The sequence below is a fragment of the Dendrobates tinctorius genome, unplaced genomic scaffold (genome assembly GCF_039654945.1).
Source record: "Dendrobates tinctorius isolate UK_male_01 unplaced genomic scaffold, ASM3965494v1 ptg000051l, whole genome shotgun sequence".
Lineage (NCBI taxonomy): Eukaryota > Metazoa > Chordata > Amphibia > Anura > Dendrobatidae > Dendrobates > Dendrobates tinctorius.
The window spans coordinates 18,199,981-18,226,515 of record NW_027361719.1 but is presented as its reverse complement, the minus strand read 5'-3'; the positions used below and the strand labels follow the sequence as shown (position 1 = coordinate 18,226,515).

The 26,535-nt window shown below is 45.7% G+C and overlaps 1 long non-coding RNA gene across 1 annotated transcript in view; it reads right to left on the bottom strand.

The window, feature by feature from the left end:
* Positions 1-24,848, bottom strand: part of LOC141091399 (uncharacterized) — a 92,968-nt gene extending 68,120 nt beyond the window's left edge. The window contains exon 1 of the long non-coding RNA XR_012232502.1: positions 24,723-24,848. This is a non-coding gene — a long non-coding RNA (uncharacterized lncRNA). The remainder of the gene's footprint in view (positions 1-24,722) is intronic.
* Positions 24,849-26,535: the final 1,687 nt, after the last annotated feature.

Below are 26,535 nucleotides of genomic sequence, written 5' to 3'. Positions count from 1 at the left end.
CTACTTCCTCCAGTTTCTGCTGCAGGACCGTCAGTGTCCCTACAAACTCGAGACAGGAATCCGGACCATGCGCTCCAGCTAGGAGTGAGCCTTAACTCTGCTCATTCTCCAGCACCCCTTCTCACATCCACACACTTCCCCTTCCCTTCACAGACTGCCCTAACTTCCCTCCTCCCAACCACAGAGAGGAGCTACTCAGCAGTCAGGTTCAGCGCTCTCCCTCCTGGCCTGGAGTGGGAACTGTGTTGTGAATTGGTTTAACTGCTAGAGAGATCCTTCGTTGCTCCCAAGCATGACATCACACTCCCTAGGAGGAAGGTAATGCCACTGTGGCGACCGTACTCCTGGGGGTGCCACAAGTGCAGTGATGTCCAGCCACTGCTAGTTGATTCTGCTGGTACATTGACCCCGACCACTACATTCCCCTCGCACTCTACACAGCCAGAATCTGACCCTGATGAAACTCAGGTTCCCCTTCCCGCATATTATACCACCTTACATGGTGACAAAGAGGAAGGTGCAGATGAAAGTGAAGGTTCCTTGAGCAGGTGTGGGGGCATACTCATGGGCGACGCACTGGCACAGGGCCCCTCATAGTACGCAAAAGTGTCTCTGCCGGTCGGAGGATGTCTCTGCCGGTGGGAGGGCCCACCCGCCGTCAGACACACCGCCGTACTATGAGGGGCCCTATGCCAGTGCCGTCGCCAACGAGTGGGCCCCCCTTGCTTGCTCAGGATCAGAGCACTTGCAAAGTTGAAATACTTACCTCTCCCTGCTCCACCGCCGTGACATCTTCCGCATTTCGTGACAGTGACATTCTGGTCAGAGAGTGCGATGACATCACGTCTGTACACCCTCTGCCTAAACAGTCCAAGTGCAGTGAGATGGATGATAGGGACGATGAGGAGTCCAGACTAGTACAGGGATTCCCTAGCGAGGAGACTTATTTAATTGTTTTAAAGGTTGGGAGCAATTTTTGGGGAGCACTATACTCTGGAGAATGATATATGGGGCCCACCATACAAAGGAGCATTCCAAAGGTGGACATCAGACACTGGAGCAGCATTTACAGGGCTCATTATACAATGGAGCATTATTTGGTCCCATAAGACAGTGGAGCTTCATCCATGGGGACCAACATATACTGTAGCATTATGTGGAGCTCATCATATACTGCATTGAACATTATATGGGACCAATGATTCGGTATGGAGAAATATAAGGGCCTCATTACTCTGTATAGTGCACTATGCGGTGGCCGTATGGAGTAATATACTGTCCGTTTTTTGGAGCTGCTGGAGAATTTAAAATGAATATCAGTCATGTGATGTAAGAAGTGAAGTATTTTTCATTGTACTATACCGCTATTTCTCTGCCGTATCAGAGGATCATGAAGTGTGGCATGTGTTAAAGGAGCCCATTGACACTCTTTGGCCCTGGGACCACGAAAATCTGGAGTCAGCCCTACCCCCCCCACAACTTTAGCCAAATAACCCCCAGTTTTCAATGCCTAACTATTATTATAAAGTAAATTAAGGTTGACAAGCTTAAGTAAAAAGAATTGATGTGTTTGGCATTAAAATGGGCACTGTAGGTGTGTTTCCTGTCCTCCACTCACTGCCGACTTTTCTTCCGCATTGACTTGCATTGGGTTTTGTGTTTCAGTCGGCCTTCGACTTTTCACGATAATCGGCCGATTTCGTTCGACCCGACTTTTGCGAAAGTCAGGTTTCATGAAAACAGACTCGACCCGAAAAAAGGCAAAGTCGCTCATCTCTAGTAAAGACTATTAAGCAATACTAGATATCAAAATAGAGTTTTCCAAGCAAAGTACATTTTATTAAACACAATATATAACAGAGCATAAATGCTAATGCGGGTTGCAGTAATTAATAACACAATTTCACCCTAGATAGCTTATTACAACAAAGGGTTAAATAAGTGAATAGATCTCATCTGTATCACAAATATACAACAATAAATAAATAAATAGCCTATAAACCTGTTAAAGAATATGAGTAACCTAATGTAGGTGTAACCTCTTAATTAGCAAACAGGAAAATGTGCCAGTTTTAAAGTGCCTTAGTGCCATATACCGATGAGTTTCATATACATATTGCACAAGGTGCAGAAAATGCACGAGGTGTAGAAGATATTGTAACAAGATTAAATGTTTTAAGGTGCTTAAGTGAAGATAAAAGGGTTTGAAACACTTACATGTAATTTGGAATAACGCTGCTCAACCTGCCGGCCCTACGCGCGTTACGCCGCAGCTTCTTCAGAAGTTACACCTACATTAGGTTATACATATTCTTTAACAGGTTTAGAGGCTATTTATTTATTGTTGTATATTTGTGATACAGATGAGATATATTCACTTATTTAACCCTTTGTTGTAATGAGCTATTTAGGGTGAAATTGTGTTATTAATTGCTGTGACCCGCATTAGCATTTATGCTCTGTTATATATTGTGTTTAATAAAACGTACTTTTTTTTTGGAAAACTCTATTTTGATCTCTAGTTTTGCTTAATAGTCTTTACATTAGATTTGGTGGTATTGAACATGTGCACACAGCCTAAAAAAGACAGGCCTCTCCAACATATACTTCAGCCTGGAAGTGGCAGCTTTGAGAAAGGACACTTTGAGTTTTTGAAAAACGTAGCCGCACATGATGTGGGCACGGTTGCCTGCCATCGTTTATTTTTAGAAATTGACAAATAAAATTTGGACTAATTAAAGAATCTGGGACAAATCCTACCCTTTTTTTCTATCCGTGCATTAATTATTGCTATTTTACCTTTTCTAATTACTTTGGTTTAGCCTAGGTATCTGACACATCCCTCTTCAAGCATTTAGCAGGGTCATTTGAATTTATGCAGATAATTCCCAATGCAGACAGAGTTACTACATGTTCAGTAAAGCAGGAGGTACTTTAATGATATGCCAAATTCTCCCGCTGGCATCCGCTGCTCAGATGCTGCATAATTTGTCTTAACCCTATTGATGCTAAAAAGGCTTTCAAAATGTTATAGATCAATGTACCGCGCAGGGTACCTGCAGCAGGAAAAGATTTAATGAGTAGAGTAAAATATGGAAAGTGACTTTTTGCTAAATATTAGAGTAGAACAACTAAGGGTTTTTTATATCTTTATTGCCTTACTGGTATATTCTGCTAATATCACCCTTCTTATAACAGTAATAATGAAAGTGGCTAGACACTTAGCTTTCAGATATGACAACTTCTGAATCTATTCAAGTCACTTCATGTTGTTTCATATGAACTAGATGCCATACAGCTCTTTAGGCCATTACTACTTCATTAATCTCAAGCACGTAATGCAACAAATGCGGTTTCATTATTGACAATAATAATAAAGACAGATACATGTTGGCTCAGGCAGGAAGCGTCAAGGCTCTGGCTGCTGTCCAGGGTACTGGAAATGAAGGTAGTAAATTTGTTTGATTAGGTGGTGATAACAATTTTCGTAATTGGGTTCTAGGATTAACACTGGAGCCAATGTGAGTGTGTTGTCATAGTTATTCATCACTAACCACACATTTATTTTTATAATTCTCCTATATTTAAATACTATATATTAGAGATGAGCGACTTTGCCTTTTTTCAGGTCGAGTCGGGTTTCATGAAACCCGACTTTCTCAAAAGTCGGGTCGAACGAAATCGGCCGATAATCGTGAAAAGTCAAAGGCCGACTGAAACACAAAACCCAATGCAAGTCAATGGGGAAGCAAAGTCGGCAGTGAGTGGAGGACAGGAAACACACCTACAGTGCCTATTTGAATGGCAAAAACATCAATTTTTATTTCTGAAGCTTGTCAACCTTAATTTACTTCATAATAATAGTTATGCACTGAAAACTGGGGGTTATTTGGCTAAAGTTGTGGGGGGGGTGGGCTGGCTCCAGGTTTTCATGTGCCCTGGGCCAAAGAGCGCCCCTTTAACACATACCACAACTCATGATGCTCCAATTCGGTAGAGAAATAGCGGTATAGTAGAATGAAAAATACTTCACTTTTTACATCTCATGACTGATATCGATTTTAAATTCTCCAATAGCTCCAAAAACGGACAGTATATTACTCTATACAGTATTATGGGCACCGCATAGTGCGCTATATAGAGTAATGAGGCCCATATATTTCTCCATACAGAATCATTGGTCCCATATAATGTTTGAAACAGTACAGTATATGATGAGCTCCACATAATGCTACAGTATATGTTGGTCCCCATGGATGAAGCTCCATTGTCTTATGGGCCCAAATAATGCTCCATATATAATGGGCCCCATTTCTAATGCTCCAGTGTATAATGGGCCCTGTAAATGCTGCTCCAGAGTCTGATGTCCACCTTTGGAATGCTCCAGTGTATGGTGGGCCCCATATATCATTCTCCAGAGTATAGTGCTCCCCAAAAATTGCTGTCCCAAAATTGAAAACAATTAAATAAGTCTCCTCGCTAGGAAATCCCTGTACTAGTCTGGACTCCTTGTTGTCCCCATCTTCCATCTCACTGCACTTGGCTGTTTAGGCAGAGGGCGTACAGACGTGATGTCATTGCGCTCTCTGATCAGAATATCACTGTCAGGACACGCGGAAGACGTCATGGCGGTGGAGTAGGGAGAGGTAAGTATTTCAACGTTGCAAGTGCTGTGATCCGGAGCAAGCAGAGGGGGCCCACTCATTGGCGACGGCACTGGCACAGGGCCCCTCATAGTACGGCGGTGTGTGGCGGTGTGTCTGACAGCGGGTGTTCCACCAGCAGAGACACTTTTGCGTACTATGAGGGGCCCTGTGCCAGTGCCATCGCCCATGAGTATGCCCCCCACCTGCTCAAGGAACCTGCACTTTCATCTGCACCTTCCTCTTTGTCACCTTGTAAGGTGGTATAGTATGCGGGAAGGGGAACCTGAGTTTCATCAGGGTCACATTCTGGCTGTGTAGAGTGTGAGGGGAATGTAGTGGTCTGGGTCAGTGTACCAGCAGAATCATCTAGCAGTGGCTGGGCATCAGTGCACTTGTGGCGTCCCTAGGAGTACGGTCGCCACAGTGGCATTACCTTCCTCCTAGGGAGTGTGATGTCATGCTTGGGAGCAACGAAGGATCTCTCTAGCAGTTCAACCAACACACAACACATTTCACACTCTAGGCCAGCAGGGAGACCTCTGAACCTGACTGCTGAGGAGCTGCTCTCTGTGGTCGGGAGGAGGTAAGTTAGGGCACTCTGTGCAGGGAAGGGGAAGTGTGTGGACGTGAGAAGGGGAGCTGGAGGATGAGCAGAGTTAAGGCTCACTCCTAGCTGGAGCGCATGGTCTGGATTCCGGTCTCCGAGTTTGTAGGGACACTGATGTTCCTGCAGCCAAAACCGGAGGAAGTAGCAGTTGTAAATGCTCTGTACCCAACTAAGGCTCGGAGGCCCCAGCATCGACGTGTGGGAGCCAGAAGGAAAAGGCTACGGCTGCCTGCCATACGAGAATGTTCCAAAAGAGAGTCAACAGGGGGAACTTCATTGAACTCAGCACTGTGAATACTTCAGATAAGCGCTAGAACGGAGGCCACACTGCCTATCTGCAGAGAGAGAATTCCAAATTGGCTTCCAGGCTGACCAACTCCTTCTCCATGTGTACTCTGGGTCCTGGACGGCACTTACCAAGTACAGGTAAAGGAACTGCATGACTGTGTCTGTCATCTTTCTCCTGCGCCTGGCGCATGGCTCTGCTATATCCTGCACTGCACACCATCTACCAACTCTTTCATCTGCCCTGCCACTACGGCCCTACCTGTGCAGGGCTTCTACATCTTAGCTGCACCACAACATCTGTCCCAGAGAAGCGACAATGCAGCGCTAGTCAATCTAATCAGAAACGACAGGTAGCGTCATGTTTCATTCACCTATAAACGTAATTCACCCCTTTGCATGGACGCCCAGGGCCACGGAACGGGTCACCACCACCGTGACACATCCCTGTGAGACACCGGCCCGGTACCAATTAACCCCACTGCCCAGGCTGGCCACCCACACTCCATGTCTGATTCATCTTGGACTTGGGAATTCACGATTTGACTTGATAACCCAGGCATGGTATGATAGAAAGAGCTACATGGACTAATGTGAAGTATGGCCTGCTGCATCATTCACTTTTGGTGGGGGTGAAGGACACAAGGAAAGGGGTTCTTTCTGACCAGGAGCCAGCACTTGACAACTCAATGCTTGCTTTTTTTGAAACTTCAGAAGAGGAGGGCATATTTGCTGGAGTCTGTTTCGGCAATGTAAACCAAACCCAGTTCCTGATGCTCCGTCTTTAAAACCGGTTAATCTACTCCCAGAAAAGGTAGCCTTCCAGGCGTTCCGGAGCCAGACCATGACGCAGGCTCAACACCTCCTGCCTTAGCTGCTATTGTGCTTTTGCCACTACCAGCAGATGCGCCACAACCATCAGCACCAGCTGGCCCCCCCACGCCCACGTCCGCGGCCTCTGCCACCAAACTTCAAAATTTTGCAGAAAATAGACCCAAATTAACATCAGATATATGGCACTGTATCAGAAGCGTGCAGCTCTATACAGTCAAAGGATAATTGTCAACCTCCCTATATATTCCATCTGTCACACAGAGACGCTCACAGGCTCAGTATGGATTAGACAAGAATATAAAAATTAGAAAAAGTGTACAGTATCATCAGATAGCAGGTATATATAGTATAGTTTAAACATTCTAAATCTCCGTAGATATTTGAGGAGGCACACGCAGACACTCTCAGGCTCAGTATTGAATTACAACACAATCTAAAAAGCCGTAAAACGGTAATGGATCTCAAGAGTACAGCTGTACACAGTGTAGGTGTCATTGCTGTCAATTTCAGTATTTATTTCCACAGTGAGAAAATAACTCTCACTTGGTCAGTTTGGATTAGACCAGTAAATGGGTAATGTATCCCAAGCGCAGAGCTGTATACAGTGTTGGGGTAATTTTTAAATGTAGAACTAAATTGCAGGAGTAACCCATAGACACTCACACGCTCAGGATGGATCACACTACAATATAACAAGACGATCCGCAAGAAATAATCACACATGTGGGACAATGTTCCAGGTGTCAATGATACACTTAGAGTGTTGGTTGGAGGAGGACTTCTTGGCAGAAAGGGTACAGTATCACCAGATACCAGGTATACATAGTTTAAACATTAACAATGTACTTTGATATATCAGGAGTAGTGTTGAGCCACCCCGCTAGTGTTTTGGTTCGTTGCACAGGAGGCAAGTTCGTCGAATGCTCGTCGAACATTCGAAGAACACCATCGAACTCCATTCAAAACAATGGCAGGCAAACACAAACACATACAAACACATAGAAAACAATTGCAAAACACCTTTAAAGGTGTCCCAAAGCAGACAAAATGCTCAGAAGACAAAAATAACATATGGAAAAGAGCAACTACATTTAGAAAAAAGGTGGAGGAGGTGGAGGAGACACAGATATAGGCTTGTCATGCCCTTAAGAAGTCAAGAAAGGCTGGAATAAAAATGTAAAATACAAACCAAAAAAAATAAATTCTGAAATCGAACACGATCATATACCGTCGGACTGCCCACCAATAAATTATGGCAACTGCCGATGGGGCGGCGTTATTCCCACGAACTTCCAAACTGCGTCCATGAAGGCAAAGTGTTTGGTTTCCGGGGGCTATATGATTGCAAAGCTGAACCTTAAAGGAATGTCCAAAAGGGCACCACCAGGAGTGGAGCCTGTGGCTTAATTGGACTCCACCCAGGAAACCACAACCATACAAGCTACAGACAAGATGGACAGATTGCAAGCTTTGTTGTTTCTGTGTGTGGTGTGGTATGTCCATTTGTAGTTGTGCTAGCGATTTCTCAGCTTTATTCCGTTAACGACCGAGACTCCAGCATGCCCCCGCGGTTTGCGTCAAGCTTACTAGAGGGATACGCGAGGCTCTGGCATGCGGGATCGAGCAATAACAGGTCTATCATGCCCTTACATGTCCGGGGCTGCATGCGCGCTACTCTGAAAGGACCATCTGTTGTCGCTTACAGGTGCTGATAACCCGCTGAACCCCATTAGTGATGGGGATCTGGGATTCCAATTATTCCCCGCGAACGATGATTTCCCAGTAAGTGCAGGTCTACCGCAATTATGGAATTAGGCCTAACCGGCATTCCTGAAAAAATGAAAAAATTACGTGTCCAAACCACAGGTGCTGTACCTTGCTTAACAGCTCGGCAGCCGTTCTCAGGCCCAGTACGGATTCGACAACATTGTAGAAAGTTGATAAAGGGTACAGTTTCACCGGATAACACGTATATACTGTATGTAGCATAGTTTACACATTAAAAACCTATGTCTATAGATCAGGAAGCAGGCTCAGACGGTCTCAGGCCCAGTATGGATTAGACGTGATTGGACAAAGGTGAGAAAGGGTAACGTATCACCGGATTACAGGTATGTATAGCATAGTTTACACATTAAAAACCTATGTCTATAGATCAGGAGGCAGGCTCAGACGGTCTCAGGCCCAGTATGGAATAGACGTGATTGGACAAAGGTCATTAATGGTACATTATCACTGGATAGCAGGTATATATAGCATAGTTTAAACATTTAAAATCTCCGTGTTCTCAGTATGAATTAGAGAACAATCTAAAAAGTAGAAAAAAGGAAATGTTTTTGAAGCGTACACCAGTATACACTTTTGGTGGTATTTTTAAATCTTCATATATATTTCTGTCTCAGTAAGACAGTCCAGCCTCTCTCCGACATAGGAAATGAGATGCATACAATTACTGACATAAAGTCTAGTGATTGCAGAAATCTAGGAATTAACAATCACGCGAAAAACTGCCGTCACAATTCTCTGAGGCGATGCTGACCCTCAATTAATTTGTGTGTGGAGACAGCGAAAACATAACTTTGTGAAGAAAGTGTTGCTGTATCGCAGTACCGTTGATCCCATCAGCGTTACTCATCTCCATCAAATTTTAATCACAGGGAGAGATGTAAACATGTTGCTCACTGGCTATCATGATGTGTCACGTAACTTTGGAGTGCAAAACACAGAAGCCACAGGCCGTAGGCGATTCTATGGGATTGGCATGAGAGGGCACATTTAAAAATGTTCGCCGGAATGTCACGCGTCTGTGAGTAGGAAAACTGTGAAACGCTGATGATAAACCACCAATGCATGTCATTGTGAGTCGAGGTCCATAAGAAATGGAAGCCATTGATCATCTGAAGCTAGAGCCCGGCCAGCGGGACAGGGCATAGCTACGTCTTAACCATCATCTATCAGTTCAACAAATTTGTAGTGGCAGTCCCAGTGAAGGATTTGACAGCCCAGACTACACAGCGGAGGAGCAGGGAGAGGTAAACATTGCAAATGCTGTGGTCTTGCCCAAGCAAGGGGGGCACACTCGTGGGTGTCGGTACTGGCACTGGGCCCCTCATAGTACGGCGGTGTGTCTGACGGCGGGTGTGCACCCCCACCATCAGAGACACTTGATTGCACTATGAGGGACCCTGTGCCAGTGCCCACGCCCAAGAGTCGGCCCACCCACCTGTCCAGGGCAACGGCACTCGCATAGTTGGATGTGCTAGGTGCTGACCCCGGCCATGGGGGGGAGCAGCCCAGTTAGGGAGGTTTACAAAATGGCATATGTTGATGTTGGACATTCATCTGCTGCAAAAGGCGAAATTGGGCAAGTGCGAGGAAGAGGAGGACCAAAGCAAGTCATTTTTCTGGCAACCTAGGTATCATCAGGGGAAGGTGGGACAAAATCCTTGGAAACCCATGCATGGTTCATTTTAATGAAGGTTAGATCATCCACATTTTGGGTCGACAGACGGGTCTTTTTTTCTGTCAGGATTGATCCAGCTGCACTGAAGACTCTTTCTGATAGCACACTTGCAGCTGGGCAAGCGAGCTCCTGTAAGGCATATTGTGCGAATTCAGGCCAGGTGTCCAGTTTAGCGGCCCAATAGTCAAATGGGAATGACCTGTGCGGGAGAACATCAATGTGGGATGAGAAGTAGTTTGTAACCATAGTTGACAACTGCTGTCTCCTGTCACTTTCAATCGATGCAGTATTATCAGTCGTGTGAGCGGGACTTGAAAAATCAGTCCACAACATGGTCATGAAACCCCTGTCTCCAATGACACTTCTGATGTGTGCACCACAAACACCTCTTCCAAGCTGCCCCCGGTCCCTACGGCTCGTGTGAGAAGCATCACCACTGCTGTGTGCTGGGAATGCCTCAACCAACCGGTTTACCAGAGTTGCTTGTTTGTTAGCCAATATTAGGTCAAGGTTCTCCTGTGGCATTATGTTTTGGAATTTGCCTTTATAGCGTGGATCCAGGATTCTTGCCAACCAGTAGTCGTCATCGTTCATCATTTTAGCAATGCGGGGGTCCCTTTTTAGGATCTGCAAGGCATAATCTGACATGTGGGCCAATGTTCCCGGTGTCAATGATGCACTGCGCGTGCTGGGTGGAGGAGCACTTTCTCGCAAATCCACATCCCTCCAGTCACGCACAAACCCTGTACCAGACCTTGCCACGCCAACATTTTCTCTTGCCCCACGAGAAGCATTCTCCTCCCCTAAATAATCATCCCCATCATCATCCTCCTCCTCCTCTTCTTCCTCCTCCTCGTCCAGGAGAGGTCCCGGAGCAGACTCATCAAGGCTTCCCTCCTCCTCTTCCTCCTCATCTACCTCGGCTGCAGACGCCTGCTCCTTAATGTGCGTCAAAGTTTGCATGAGCAGACGCATAAGTGGGATGCTCATGCTTATGATGGCATCGTCTGCGCTTACCAGCCGTGTGTATTCCTCAAAAAACTGAAGGACTTTACAGAGGTCTTTCAGCTTCGAACACTGTACACCTGTCAACTCCATGTCTGCCCTCAAAGTGCCTGCCGGTGTATTCTCCCACAAATGTATTACGGCCTGCCTCTGTTCGCACAGCCGCTCAACCATGTGCAGGGTGGAGTTCCACCTTGTTCCAACGTCAATAATTAGGCGGTGCTTGGGAAGGTGGAGCAATCGCTGCAGCTTCTGCATACGACTGGAGGATACCGGTGACCGGCGGATGTGCGAGCACAGTCTTCGAACCTTATGGAGAAGGCCTGTTAACTCCGGAAAATTATTGAGGAAGCACTGCACCACCAGGTTCAAGGTGTGAGCCAAGCAAGGTATGTGTCTGAGTTTTGAAAGGGCTATGGCTGCCACAAAATTCCGGCCGTTATCACCTACTACCTTGCCTGCCTCAAGATGGAGACTGCCCAGCCATGACTCAGTTTGTCGCTGAAAGTAGTCGGCCAGCACCTCCGCAGTGTGTCTATAGCCCAAACACATCATCTGCAACACAGCCTGCTGACGCTTTCCACTAGCTGATCGATAGGGGGACACATCGTGTGCAACACTGGCAGCTGCGGATGGAGTGCTCGTACAACTGCGCTCTGTGGATGAGCTTTCGCTTCTGGAGGAGGAGGAGGAGGCTTGAACACCTACAGCCAACTGTTTCCTATACCGTGGGCTAGGCAGCACTGTCCCACCACCGCTATCCCCTGTGGACCCTGCATCCACCACATTAACCCAGTGCGCAGTGATAGACACGTAACGGCCCTGGCCATGCCTACTGGACCATGCATCAGTTGTGAGGTGCACCTTTCCACTCACTGATTGCTTGAGTGCATGGACAATGCGGTCTTTCACATGAAGGTGGAGGGCTGGGATGGCTTTGTGAGAAAAGAAGTGGCGACTGGGTAGGTCATAGCGTGGTACTGCATAGGCCTTGAGTTCGCGGAAAGCTCCGCTTTCAACCAAACGGTAGGGCATCAACTCTAACGAGATTAGTTTGGCAATGTGGGCGTTCAAACCCAGTGTACGCGGATGAGAGGATGAGTACTTTCTTGTCCTACTCATAGTCTCTGGTAAGGTGAGCTGGACTTGAGAGCTGCATATGGTGGAACTACCGGTGGACATGGCGGACTGAGAGAGGGTTGATGATGGTGATGGAGTTGGTGTTCTTTCTGATGGCCTAGATTCAGTCTTTCGTTGATATAACATTGTGATTCCCTGACTGCTTTGGCCTTGCGACGACACCTCAACATTTGTTGCTGGAGGTGTGCTAAACGGTGGGCTTACAGTGGGGGAAACAATGTAGCGTTGCTGACTACCTTCTTTGGGAGCAGTTGCACATGTGGTACGGGAGGTTTGGTAGTCCGTCCACGCTTGCAAGTGCATGGTGGTTAAATGTCTAAGCATGCAACTGGTATTCAAATTTCTCAGATTTTTCCCTCGGCTAAAGGTCTTTGCGCACTTCTTACAGATAACCTTTGCCTGATCATTAGGATTTTGTTCAAAAAAGTGCCACACTGCACTCTTCCTACTATGGAAGACATTTTGAGGCCTTGCACGCTGTGCTATTTTGACCATCTGGCCAAGCTGTCCTGCAACTCTTTTGCTTTTTGTAACCCGTTTTTGGAGTGCTCCGGGCCTGCCAGATAACAGCTGTTGCGATGTCTATGCCTGCTGCGGATGCTCCTCCTCCTCTTCTGAGCTATTGGCAGCGGCACCCTCTTCCCCCAATGGATGCCAATCTGGGTCAACAACTGGGTCATCCATCACCTCCTCTTCAATGTCATGTGCACCTTCCTCTGTGTCACCGTGTATGGTTGTATAGTATGCGGGAAGGGGCACCTGAGTTTCATGAGGGTCAGATTCTGGCTCAGTACACTGTGAGGACAATGTAGTGCTCTGAGTGAATGTACCAGCAGATAAATCTAGCAGTGGCTGTGCATCAGTGCACTCCATGTCAGATTCAACTTGGACTGGGGAATTCACGATTTGACTTGATAACCCAGGCATGGTATGAGAAAAGAGCTCCATGGAGTAATCTGTAGTGTGGCCTGCCGCATCCTTCACTTTTCGTAGGGGTGAAGGACACAAGGAAAGGTGTTGTTCCTGACAAGGAGCCTCCACTGACAACGCAGTGCTTTTATTTTTTGAAACTTCAGAAGAGGAGTCGATAGAGCTGGAGGCTGTGTCAGCAATGTAAGCCAAAACTTGTTCCTGAAGCTCCGGCTTTAAAAGCGGTTTACCTACTCCCAGAAAAGGGAGCCTACGAGGCCTTGTGGAGCCAGACAATGATGCCGGCTCCCCACCTCCTGGCTTAGGTGCTATTGTGCTTTTGCCACAACCAGCAGAAGCACCACCACCAACACCACCATCAGGACCAGCTGGCAACCCCCGCCCACTTCCACGGCCTCTTCCAGCATACTTCTTCATTTTTTTGAAAAAGGTACCCAAAATAACAACCGCTATATGGTACTGTAAAACAAGGTAAAGGGTCTATAGAGTATTGGTGAGAATTTGAATCTCACTGTAGATTGGAGGACACTGAACTATTGTCTCAGGCCCAGTATAGATTACACTGCAATGTGACAGGCAGAAATTGGCTTGTGTATGAAAAGGCAAAAGCTGTATAGAGTATTGGTGAGAATTTTAATCTCACTGTAGATTGGAGGACGCTGAACTATTGTCTCAGGCCCAGTATAGATTACACCGCAATGTGACAGGCAGAAATTGGCTGGTGTATGATAAGGCAGAAGCTGTATAGAGTATTGGTGAGAATTTGAATCTCAATGTAGATTGGAGGACGCTGAACTATTATCTCAGGCCCTGTATAGATTACACCGCTATGTGACAGGCAGAAATTGTCTGCTGTATGAGAAGGCAGAAGCTGTATAGAGTATTGGTGAGAATTTGAATCTCAATGTAGAGTGGAGGACGCTGAACTATTTTCTCAGGCCCAGTATAGATTACACCGCTATGTGACAGGCTGAAATTGGCTGGTGTATGAGAAGGCAAAAGCTGTATAGAGTATTGGTGAGAATTTGAATCTCAATGTAGATTGGAGGACGCTGAACTATTGTCTCAGGCCCAGTTTAGATTACACCGCTATGTGACAGGCAGAAATTGTCTGGTGTATGAGAAGGCAGAAGCTGTATAGACTATTGGTGAGAATTTGAATCTCAATGTAGATTGGAGGACGCTGAACTATTGTCTCAGACCCAGTATAGATTACACCGCTATATGACAGGCAGAAATTGGCTGGTGTATGAGAAGGCAAAAGCTGTATAGAGTATTGGTGAGAATTTGAATCTCTATGTAGATTGGAGGACGCTGAACTATTGTCTCAGACCCAGTATAGATTACACCGCTATGTGACAGGCAGAAATTGGCTAGTGTATGAGAAGGCAAAAGCTGTATAGAGTATTGGTGAGAATTTGAATCTCAATGTAGAGTGGAAGACGCTGAACTATTGTCTCTGGCCCAGGACAGATTACACCGCAATGTGACAGGCAGAAATTGCCTAGTGTATGACTAACTACAAGGTGTATATAGAATTGGGTAGAATTGGAATCTCCCTAGAGTGTAGGTCTGTAAGAACGGACAAACTCCTCGACTTTTCCATACAGAATCACACACGTAGATAGCTTCAATTTGGCCATGAAAACAGCCGTTACACGGTACTGAGAGAGGAGCGTGCACGTACACCGCTGTACAGTGTATGTAAAATTGTCAAGCTCCGTGTTTTTGTATACGGACTGACACACGCTGTCTCTCTCTCTAGTTTTGAATGTAATCAAACAGCAAATATACTAAACTGTTTGAAAAACGGAGAAAACTATAAGGTGTAGGTCTATAAGAACGGACAAACTCCTCGACTTTTCCTTACAGAGTCACACACGTAGATAGCTTCAATTTGGCCATGATAACAGCCGTTACACGGTACTGAGAGAGGAGCGTGCATGTACACCGCTGTACGGTGTATGTAAAATTGTCAAGCTCCGTTTTTTTGTATACGGACTGACACACGCTGTCTCTCTCTCTAATTTGGAATGTAATCAAACAGCAAATATACTAAACTATTTGAAAAACTGACAAAACTATAAGGTGTAGGTCTGTAAGAACGGACAAACTCCTCGACTTTTCCTTACAGAGTCACACATGTAGATAACTTCAATTTGGCCGTGATAACAGCTGGTACACGGTACTGTGTGAGGAGCGTACACCGCTGTACGGTGTGTGAAAAAATAAATGCTCAGTAACTCACCAGGACAAAACAATAAAATTTGGATTGCTTTGAAAAAAGCAGTTTGCTCAGCAGTGTGAAAACAGCAATGCAGCTATCAGGGAGCCTTAAAAGGCAGCCTAATAGCCAACAGAGCTGATGCACCGAAATATAGCCTCTCCTGGCACTGCACAGTAACTGGTGTGTTGTACAGGCAAAATCGCTAGCAGCAGAAGTAGTTTTTGGTATCTTCTTCCCTGCCTAACGCTCTCCCTACAGAATCAGCAGGCAGCAGCAGCTCTCCCTATTCTGAGATCAGCATAAGTAACATGGCGGTCGGCGTGCAGGCCCTTTTATACCCCCTGTGATGCCACACAAAGCAAGCCAATCACTTGCATGCCCTTCACAAACATGGTGGTAACCGCTGCCTATGTCATCACGTTGCCCACAGTGTCCGTTCTTCCTGATTGGCTGAAAAAGGGCGCAAAAGCATCTTTTGAAACTTGACTTTGGCGCGATGGTCGCCGACATCGTGGCCGACCTCACGCTAAGGTCGGGTTTCATTTCACGAAACCCGACTTTGGCGAAAGTCGGCGACTTTTGAATTTTTTCAACCCGTTCTCGCTCAACTCTACTATATTTATAACTCATGTGCCATACATGCTGTCACTCTTGAGGTCTGACTCTTTACAAATCTAACTATCTACATTACTGTTATGTACTTGCCTCACAATAAATATATTGGTGGCTTTGTAAACTTGGATTGAGGAGCAATGAATCTACAACTCCTACATTTTTGTGTATTTGTCATATGACCTCACTGACCTTATGTCCTTCCTTGACCTTGGATTGTTCTGCTATCTCTGCAGCACGCTACATCTTAAGTGGAGTGGCCTTCTGTTGGCTATTATGAAAAAAATGTTTCAGCTTACCCCTTAAGGCCCCGTTACACATAACGATGTCCCAGCGATTCCACCAACGATCCGACATGGATTGGATTGCTGGGACATCGCTAAGCTGATCACTGGTGAGCTGTCACATAAACAGCCCCTCCAGCGATCAGGACCAGCGAGCAAGCTGGTATCTAAGGTAAACAGCGGGTTTCTAAGAGCCACGCGGCTCTTGGATACCCATTGTTTACCCTGGAAACCAGCGTGCATCCTGATATCTAAGGTAAACAGCGGGTATCCAAGAGCCGCGCGACTAGAAACCCGCTGTTTACCTTAGATCCCAGCATGCAGCGTCGCTGATCGTTCGTCTCCCGCTGCCACACGCAGCGATGCGTGCTGGCCAATGGGAGACCAATGATCAAAATATGGCCCAAGATGATTCTGCACGATCAGCGATACCCGGCGGGGGGCCGGTCGCTGATGTGTGTCACACACAGCAATGTCTGTAATGAATGGGTCACCGAGGAGGAGAGCGCAAAAGGCTATGCCACCAGAACACCAGAGAGGTTGGTCGCTCAGCGGATTGCAGACCCCTGGTCTTAACACCACAACTAGCAGTAGTTGTGGAGCATTCCTACGTTGCCTTAGACGCTTTGTCACAGCCGGAGGACTAAGGCTACTTTCACACATCAGGTTTTCGGCGTCAGGCGCGATCCGGCGTCGTGCCGGAATGCCGGATCCGGCAAATGTTTTGTAAAACCTGATGTGCCGGATCCGTTTTTCTGCCGGATCCGTCTTGTTCTTGACAGACAAAACCGGATCCGTCTCATCCGGTTCATCCGTTTTTCTATCCGTTTTTCGACGGATTACGCCGGATCTGGTTTTTAAAATTGACCCTTGTGGCCTTCCGAACGGGATTGGCTACTGGAAAACTATATATAGCATGTTCCTACAGCCCTTCTTTGACAGGTTGTAGAGGAGAAAGTGCAGGTTGGAGAGAAGAGCAAGTTACTGGCGAAGATGGATGTTGTCATTGGAAATATTACCACTAGAAGTTCTGTGACGGTTTCAGTAATGAGGGACAATTTTGCACTATACTTTATGTCACCTCAAGGCAGAGTACACTGGCAGGATGACAGAGTGTGAAAGATTTGTGCCCTAACCAAACTTGTGTACCTTCTGGACCAACAGTATATACCTTTGCCTACCAAAGTTGGCTATCTTGTCATGGTCTTACTATTTTTAGCTTTAGGCCACAGGTGTGTACCTGGTTGTGTTTTATGCAAAGTATTTCACCTTTTAACAAAAGTTGTGTACATTGTTAGGAAATCACCAACAATAAACACAACTTTTCAGGTGAAATACTTTGCTTCAAACACAACCAGGAACACAACTGTGGCAAAAAGCTAAAATTTACCCACAGTTATATACCTGGTTTTGAATACCTTTTTACCTTTTAAATACCCTGTATTTAACCTTTTTTTTAAACATATTTCGCCGCAGAAAGACCTGACAGCCAACCAGTGTAAACAATAATTTAACTTTTATTTAAAATATTTTTTTTTGTGTAAACTGTTTTTAAAGTTAAAAAAACTTTTTTAATAAAGGTTTGAAACCAACCAAATGGGCATTTTTATTACAAAAAAAACATTATAACTCGGTGTTGTGTGGGGTGGAAATACTGCTGGAGGGGCTGCGGGACACTTCGACAATGGGAGTGTGGAGAGAGGACTGGGATCGTGGTGGGGAAGGAACAGTTAGAGGTGATGGTGTGGAAAAAGCTACAGAATGGGTGGACATGTGGGAGGCAGAAGAGGTGGTGGGCGGTGGAGTGGAGGGTTGGGCAGGGACTGTAGGAGCAGATGATGTTGATGGAAAGTTGTATGGGGAAGGAGTTTGGTACGGGGAAGGAGTTTGGTACGGGGAAGGAGTTTGGTACGGGGAAGGAGTTTGGTACGGGGCAGGTTGCTGGAAGTGGGGAGATGTCTGGTACTGGGGAGGTTGCTGGTACTGGGAAGGTTGCTGGTACTGGTGAGGTTGCTGGTATGTAATAGGAGGGGGAGGATGGAAAGTGGCTGGAGGGGGTGCAGATGTAATAGGAGGGGGAGGATGGAAAGTGGCTGGAGGGGGTGCAGATGTAATAGGAGGGGGAGGATGGAAAGTGGCTGGAGGGGGTGCAGGTGGAGGAACTACAGTGGTGGGAGGTAACCTGCTGTAGAGCACCGTGGCACGAATGCATTACATGCATCTGCTGGGTAGGAGATAGTGTTGCCATGCGCTCCACAACAGACCTGAAAAAGGTGTGGTTTGGCGAAGATCTTGCTTCTGAATGCATGGTTTGCAGAAGTGTCTTCACCTCCAGAATGCTGGAGTTGATCTGCTGAAAGCCTGCGGAGATTTGCTCTGACAAGACTTTTAGACAGTTCTGGAAAGATGCATTCAGATGCAAGAACTCTGGCGCATAACTCTTTTCCTGACCCCTCTGCCGCTGCCGCCCAGTACCCGCAGGTGTACTAGAGGTGGCAGGGGCAGAAGGGTGGGGTAAAGGGAAAGCGATCTCCTCACCAGCAGCTTCATGTAATGTAGGCGGCCACGATGCTCCTGTGCTGGTGGATGGGACAGATGGGTCGAATGTGTGGGAAGGCTGGGAAGGTGCAGATGTACCGGGGCGGTCGAAGTGTCCCTCGGTGCCGGTCTCCTCAGGGATCGCCTCAGAAGGGTCCAATCGTGCAGGCTCCCGAGTGCTGCTCACCGTGCTGTGGAATAAAGAGAAAAAAAAACAATTAAAATACTGACATGGTATGGCCCTGGCTGAAAAAAAAAAGTTACATCTAACATTTTTTTTCACATGTGGTGTGTAATATTTACCTTCTAGTGACCATTGTTTCCCGGAGGAACGACAGGGCTTGTGCGTACTTGTACTTGCTCCTGCGTCCTCCAGATCCACTCGGGGCCCGCATCTCTTTATTGAACTCCTTCTTGAAACGATCCCTCACAGACCGCCACCGATTCACAATTCTGTTCCCTGAAACGAGAAAGGAGTGGTTAGTATACAACATCAGTGTTTCCCAAACTCCAGTCCTCATGGTCCCCAGGGGTCATGTTTTCAGGATTTCCATAGTAAATAGAAATCCTGAACACATGATCCGTGGGGACCACGAGGACTGGAGTTCGGGAAACACTGGTTTACATCAAGCAACCGGTACTGTATATACTTACGCTCTTTAATCTGGGCCCGAACATCGAGGTCCTCCCAGCGGCCCACAAGGAGCGAACAGATTTCCTCCCAGAGTCGTCGGGTAACGATAAGGTCAGCGTGGCGGCGGTCAGCCATATTCCAGAGCGGCTCCCTTTCTCTGACAAGATCGATGAGGTGGTCCACATCGAGTCCTCCATCCTCACCGTCAGAGTCGGGAGCACGCTGTGAAGGCTGTTAAAGAAAAAGACAAAAATAACATAATTAGCCTCCACAAAAGAAATGAAATAAAAAGTGCAAAAAAACAAAGCAAAAATATTTATACTTACACGCTGGTGACCGCCGCGTTGCTGTCGCCGACGACCCTGGGAGGCACTGCGAGGACCTCTTGGCCGAGCACCAGATTGGGAAGACTAGAGAAGAAAACAAAAAATGTTATGTCTTTGGATGTAGGCATTTGTTTGCTGTGTGTGGTCTGCAGAACATTGTTTTCTATGTGTTGTGTGTAGTGTGATGTTGTGTTTCTGCGTTTGATGCAAAAAACTTACCAATTGTGAGCCCACTCCAGGTGTCTGTCCACCCCTTCCTTCTTCTTCTGGGAGCTCCTCTTCATCTTGTGAATCCTGTTTTGAAATAAAAGGCAATGAATAGACATATATTACAGAGATGATGGATTTTGGAAATAAAAACTTACCGTCAAACGCTGACGATGCGAGGGAGGGCTCCCAGAAGATGATGTGCTGTCTTCCTGGTGGCCACACTCCATGCCTGTGGGTGGTGTTCCAGCTGCTGCCATTGCTGCTGCTGCTGCATCAATTGGGCGGCTGTTGAATAAAGAGAAACAAAGGGCCAATGAATATCTTGATATTCAATAGCCCTAGTTTGGAGTAATGGGGGATTTGATAATTACCGTCTCTCATCTGCTGCTGGCCTCCCCTCCTCAGCATGTTCCATTTGCTGCTCCATTTGGGGTGGTGGTGGTGCTGCAGTGGTCTCCTGCCTTCTCCTGCTGCGCTTGGTTGCTTTCTTGGGTGGCATGTTGGGTGTGGCTGTGGGTCCCACTGTCTTGCTTTTATATATGTCTTGTGGGCAGAGCTACTGAGCATGCTCAGACCAAAAAAACCGGATCCGGCCACCGGATCCGGCTTTCGCCGGATCAGGCGCATTGTGGCGCTCATAGGCTTTCATTGTGTGAAAAAGACGGACGCGCCGGATCCGGCGTGTCCGGCTTTTTCGCCGGAGACAAAAAACGTTACAGTAGCCGTTTTTTCCAGACGCCGGATCGCGACACATTGCCGGATCCGGCGAAAACCGGATGAAACGCATGGCCATCCGGCGCAATCCGGCGCAAATGCAAGTCAATGGGGGGGAAACCGGATCCGGCATTGCATTTCGCCGGATCCGGTTTCTGTCAAAAGCGCCGGATCGCGCCTGACGGCGAAAACCTGATGTGTGAAAGAGGCCTTAGGCTGGTTTCACATTAGCGCTTTTTAAGCGCACGCACGGCCGGGGGTATCTCCGCCCCCGAGCTGGCTCTCTGCCCGGCGTGCCCGCCCCTTGCTTGTAGCGCCGCCTCCTAGCGGACAGCGGCGCCTGCGATCGGCGCACCCTATCTTTAGCATAGGGTGCGCAGATCGTGCGCAGGCCATGCGCTAGTTGCGCTTTGACCTGCGCTGCGCACTTTTGACGGTGCGCCGTGCGCGCCAAAATCGAACTTTTCGGATTTTGGCGCGCACGGCGCACCATCAAAAGTGCGCAGCGCAGGTCAAAGCGCAACTAGCGCACGGCCTGCGCACGATCTGCGCACCCTATGCTAAAGATAGGGTGCGCCGATCGCAGGCGCCGCTGTCCGCTAGGAGGCGGCGCTACAAGCAAGGGGCGGGCACGCCGGGCAGAGAGCCGGCTCGGGGGCGGAGCTACCCCCGGCCGTACGTGCGCTTAAAAAGCGCTAATGTGAAACCAGCCTAACTAAGCCTAAAGACAGAAAGGTGAAATCTAAACTGCCCCAGAGCAGATCCCCAAAGTTATAGACAGCCCCCAAACATCGTGGGAATGTAGCCATATAAGAGGACATTCTGATAATTTCATGAGGTTATATTCCCACTATGAGCTCTTGATGTGGCAGTTTTTCTGAACTATTTCTGCACCGATCAAGCAAAATAGGTCACTTGCATTTTTTTAAAAAATATGCAAAAACTCACCAAACACGCATCATTGAAACATAAGTTTATATTTTGTATTGATATCTAACGTTAAAGTTTAGTTCCCACAATGAGTTTTTGATGTTGCAGATTTTCTGTGCCATTTCTGTACCTATTAGGTAGAATAGGTTACTTGCATTTTTTTAGGAATATGCAGCATAAAACAACTCAGCAAAAACTAATTGTGGGAACATAGTCTTACCTTTTGTATTGATGTCTAATTTTAAGCGCACGTGCACACGTTCAGTATTTGGTCATTATTTGACATCCGTATTTGTAAGCCAAAACCAGGAGTGGAGCAATCAGAGGAAACACATCGCCACGTCTGTATTATCCATAAACTCCTTGTTTTGGCTCACAAATACTGAGGTAAAATACTGACCAAATACTGAGGTAAAATACAGACCAAATACTGAAGTAAAATACCGACCAAACACTGAGGTAAAAAACTAAAGCACTGAAATAAAATACTAAAACACGGAGGTAAAATACTGACCAAATACTTGAGATAAACCAATGATCAAATACTGAGGTAAAATACTGACCAAACATTGAGATAAAATACTGACAAAATACTGAGGTAAAATACTAAAACACTGAGGTAAAATATTGATTAAATACTGAGGTAAAATACAGAGCAAACACTGAGGTAAAATACTGACCAAATACTGAGGTAAAATACTGATCAAATACTGAGATAATATACTGACCAAATGCTGAGGTAAAGTACTGACCAAACCATGAGGTAAAACACTGACCAACTACTGAGGTAAAATACTGACCAAACACTGAGGTAAAATACTGAAACACTGAAATAAAATACTGACCAAATACTTGAGGTAAACCAATGATCAAATACTGAGGTAAAATACTGGCCAAATACTTGAGGTAAAATACTGACCAAACATTGAGATAAAATACTGACCAAAAACTGAGGTAAAATACTGACCAAATACTGAGCTAAAAACTGACCAAATACTTGAGGTAAAATACTGACAAAACACTGAGGTAAAATACTGACCAAATACTGAGGTAAAATACTGATCAAATACTGAGATAAAATACTGACCAAATGCTGAGGTAAAGTACTGACCAAATACTGAGCTAAAAACTGGCCAAATACTGAGGTAAAATACCGACCAAACCATGAGGTAAAAGACTGACTAACTACTGAGGTAAAATACTGACCAAACACTGAGGTGAAATACTGAAACACTGAAATAAAATACTGACCAAATACTTGAGGTAAACCAATGATCAAATACTGAGGTAAAATACTGGCCAAATACTTGAGGTAAAATACTGACCAAACATTGAGATAAAATACTGACCAAATACTGAGGTAAAATACTGACCAAATGCTGAGCTAAAAACTGGCCAAATACTTGAGGTAAAATACTGACCAAACACTGAGGTAAAATACTGAAACACTGAAATAAAATACTGACCAAATACTTGAGGTAAACCAATGATCAAATACTGAGGTAAAATACTGGCCAAATACTTGAGGTAAAATACTGACCAAACATTGAGATAAAATACTGACCAAAAACTGAGGTAAAATACTGACCAAATACTGAGCTAAAAACTGACCAAATACTTGAGGTAAAATACTGACAAAACACTGAGGTAAAATACTGACCAAATACTGAGGTAAAATACTGATCAAATACTGAGATAAAATACTGACCAAATGCTGAGGTAAAGTACTGACCAAATACTGAGCTAAAAACTGGCCAAATACTGAGGTAAAATACCGACCAAACCATGAGGTAAAAGACTGACTAACTACTGAGGTAAAATACTGACCAAACACTGAGGTGAAATACTGAAACACTGAAATAAAATACTGACCAAATACTTGAGGTAAACCAATGATCAAATACTGAGGTAAAATACTGGCCAAATACTTGAGGTAAAATACTGACCAAACATTGAGATAAAATACTGACCAAATACTGAGGTAAAATACTGACCAAATGCTGAGCTAAAAACTGGCCAAATACTTGAGGTAAAATACTGACCAAACACTGAGGTAAAATACTGAAACACTGAAATAAAATACTGACCAAATACTTGAGGTAAACCAATGATCAAATACTGAGGTAAAATACTGGCCAAATACTTGAGGTAAAATACTGACCAAACATTGAGATAAAATACTGACCAAAAACTGAGGTAAAATACTGACCAAATACTGAGCTAAAAACTGACCAAATACTTGAGGTAAAATACTGACAAAACACTGAGGTAAAATACTGACCAAATACTGAGGTAAAATACTGATCAAATACTGAGATAAAATACTGACCAAATGCTGAGGTAAAGTACTGACCAAATACTGAGCTAAAAACTGGCCAAATACTGAGGTAAAATACCGACCAAACCATGAGGTAAAAGACTGACTAACTACTGAGGTAAAATACTGACCAAACACTGAGGTGAAATACTGAAACACTGAAATAAAATACTGACCAAATACTTGAGGTAAACCAATGATCAAATACTGAGGTAAAATACTGGCCAAATACTTGAGGTAAAATACTGACCAAACATTGAGATAAAATACTGACCAAATACTGAGGTAAAATACTGACCAAATGCTGAGCTAAAAACTGGCCAAATACTTGAGGTAAAATACTGACCAAACATTGAGATAAAATACTGACAAAATACTGAGGTAAAATACTAAAACACTGAGGTAAAATATTGATTAAATACTGAGGTAAAATACCGACTAAACACTGAGGTAAAATACTGACCAAATACTGAGGTAAAATACTGATCAAATACTGAGATAAAATACTGACCAAATACTGAGGTAAAATACTGACCAAATGCTGAGCTAAAAACTGACCAAATACTGAGGTAAAATACCGACCAAACCATGAGGTAAAACACTGACCAAATACTGAAGTAAAATAATGACCAAATACTGAGGTAAAATACTGATCAAACAGTGAGATAAAATACTGACCAAACACTGAGGTAAAATACTGAGGTAAAATACTGACCAAATACTGAAATAAAATACTGATCAAACACCGAGGTAAACTACTGACCACTGAGGTAAAATACTGACCAAATACTGAGGTAAAATAGTAGCCAAATACTGAGGTAAAATGCTGACAAAATACTAAATTAAAATACTCATGAAACACTGAGGTAAAATACTAAAATACTGAGTTAAAATACTGACCAAATACTGAGGTAAACCACTGACCAAATACTGAGGTAAAATGCTGACCAAATACTGAAGTAAAATACTGATCAAACACTAAGGTAAAATACTGATTAAATACTGAGGTAAAATACTGACCAAATACTCTTTAACGCTTCTGCCAGTTTTAGTCAGGGGGGCATACCAAGGTAGGGAGGACATCAGTGCTGGGCTGCCTGCACCTACACACACAGACTACATCTGCCTACTACAATCCCATCTTGCAGTGAGGAATCCAGGCCATTTTTACCTTGTGCTCTGGGTGACTAAATGCTACAGCCCTATTTCCCAAGAAGGCTTGTGTAATTATAGCAATAGAGACTCTCGGGCATGCGCAGTGCCGCTCTTCTTGTACATACTGTAGCAAGGCTGGAGAGGGCAGAGCTGGCACTAAACTTGCAGCACCACAGTCAGTGGACAGCTCCGCTGTGCAGCAATAAGACCCAGGTAACTGGTGCCCTGCTCATGCCATAACCCACCTCCAGGCATTGTCCCCCTCTCAACCAATTTCATCTGGTGCTTGATTGCAGATCACTGGCTTCAGGGATCCATCCACACACATAGCATCAATCCCAGAAAGCCTGCAAGGAGCATTCTGCATGTGGAATGAGTGTGCCTCTTGCACAATATTATATATTATAAAGCCTGTGCAGTGAATATTCATTTCTCTTTAATAGTGGGCACAGTAGTCGCAGGGCCGGCTTCCTGCAGCGGCCGAGTGATAACGTGAGCCCACTACTTAAGGGAATGAATATTCACTGCCCTCCATGCCCATGGGCATGGAGGGCAGTGGATATTCATTCTTTCAAGTAGTGGGCACACTTGATTGCCCTGCAGCTGCTGGAAAAGGAACAAGACACTGCGAGGGAGCATAGGGACAGTAAGTAGGATGGCTTATTTTTTTGTTTTTCTGATGGGGCCATGCAGACCAGGATAGGGATGAGGAGCCATGCATACCAGGATAGGGATGAGGGGGCCATGCATACCAGAAAAAGGATGAGGCAACATGCATACAAGGATAGGAATGAGGAGCCATGCATATCAGGATAGAGATGAGGAGCCATGCATGTCAGGATAGGGATGAGGAGCCATGCATGTGGCGCGCCCTCTCTCGCCAGGGCCGTGGGGTACTCGGTAACGGGCCGGTTGATCTTCTCAACAGGAGTTGTCACGGCAGCAGTGACCCGGTCCGTGGCCCTGGAGCTCCATTGCAAAAGGGGGTTGTTTCCGTGTGCTTATGGTGGTGAAAGTTTATAAGTGATTTGTGATGCCACCTGTGGTGTTCGGCAAATGTTAAGCCGACGCTGCAGACAGATCCTCTGGGACAGATGGTGTAGTGCAGCAATGATGTTATAGCCCTCCACAGGCAGGGCTTTAGTCCCAGGGCAGTGTAGGTGAAGTGACACTTACATGGTGTAGTGTCGGGCGCAGGAGGGATGTAGCGATGTCGGGCAGGCTGGCGCAGGAATAAGTGGAGGACACCAGGGCATGTAGTTCCAAAACTTTACTCACAGTCTGTTGTGGTACAGGTGCCCGCATCCGTGCCATGTCCTCTGGGTCAGGAGCTCAGCCAACTTCCAGGCAAGATGAAGTACTCCTTTCCAACACTCCGCCAACACATGTGCCTTTTCTGAATGCCTCCCTCTTAGCGCCTTTGAGTGAAGTACTCACAGTACTGAGTTACACTGGAGTTCCTCCTGTCAGATGTTCCTAAGAATCCTACTTGTACGGCAGACAGCTGTAGCCTACTTCGGGGACTCCTTCTACCTAGTCCCAGCTCACACACATTGCTGTTGTGCACTCAAGTCTGGTGTGGGAATAAAGTGGTCACTACTTCTATTCCTCCGGTGCCTGCTGCAGGACCATTAGTATCCATACAACCTCGGGGACCGGACCCCGGCCTTGCGCTTAG